Raw genomic sequence first — 1,451 nt, 5'->3', positions numbered from 1 at the left:
ATCGCCTCATATTCTTCTCATGGGGTCAAGGGTAATCGCCTCTAGCATCATCATTCTTATAATTCCTAAACTTAGATTCACTTTAGGTGAGCAATCCTTTAAACCTAGAATCATTAAATGTGAGAAAGCCTTTCACATTCATACATAAGAAAATCATGTGGGAAATATCCCTTCCACAACAATTGTATCAATAATTAACACTTCAACAAACATGATATTTAGCTACGAAATTATTAGGTACGACACATAATTCGTCACTAATTATTTACTTTTTGTGACAAAAATTACATTTCGTATTAAAATGTATGAACCACACACTTTTAATGACGAAACATAAAATTTTGTAGCAAAATTTCGTCCAGTTGAGTTTCCCACCAAAATATAATTTGGCGCAATTTATTAAGTACCATTAGCGACAAATTTTAATTTATTAGTGACAAATTATTTTGTCACTAATAATGTATCTAATTTGTGACAAACTATTATTTGTCTTAAAATTGGTTACAATTTTGGACACAAAAAGGCTTTGTCACAATTTTTTTTGTTGAAATAGCGATAAATTAGAGTTCGTCATTAAATATTGTAAGCTTTAGCCACAAAATTTTATATTTAATTGTGACCTTAGTTTTTGTCACTAATACTATAAGCAATCAGTGATGATAATTTTATTGTAATTTTATTGTCTCTAATCAATGTGTGATGTAGTGACAACATAGTTTTGTCATTAAATATGCAATGTTTAAATAACGACGACTTAAAATTTGTAGATAAATAATTTAACTATTTGTGACGAAAAAAATTTCATAGCTAAATTTAATAGTCTTTGGCTACGCTTGTTTATGACTACATGTGACAAATGAAGTTTAATAATTTCATAGTTAAATATAAAAATTTCTCCATATTATACCCTCAATTTATATAACATTGAGTTAATATCTTTGAAAAATTTACTGAGTAAATATGTTTAAGATTCTATCAATTAAAAGTGGTAAAATGATAAATTCACTATATCAATTATTATTTTTCTTAATAGGCGTGTCAAGTCAAAAATTGACAAGTAAAAAAGAACGGAGGGAGTATTTTCTAGTAACTCTCACTAAATTAGGAGTTATTTCAGAGTTCTTGGCCTCGCACCAATTTTTTTTAATTAAAACTATTTAAAATTTACAATATTGATTATATTTGTATGTATTTGTTTTACCCATAATGGATCATTTACTACATACAATTACATCTATAGATCTTATCTTAGAAAAGATTTACTACAGAGAAATATAAATATTTAGATTAAAAGTTTTAAATTAATTTAATCAACAACACTTAAAATTTACAATGTTAAACTAATATTTATATATAACTTATTTATATTTAAAATATATATATATATATATATATATATATATATTGTTGACACCTAATTTAGATCGTCTTATTAGATTAAATACGTAATT

The sequence above is a fragment of the Solanum tuberosum genome, unplaced genomic scaffold (genome assembly GCF_000226075.1).
Source record: "Solanum tuberosum cultivar DM 1-3 516 R44 unplaced genomic scaffold, SolTub_3.0 scf00247, whole genome shotgun sequence".
In the NCBI taxonomy this organism is placed as follows: domain Eukaryota; kingdom Viridiplantae; phylum Streptophyta; class Magnoliopsida; order Solanales; family Solanaceae; genus Solanum; species Solanum tuberosum.
This window is presented reverse-complemented; position numbering follows the sequence as displayed.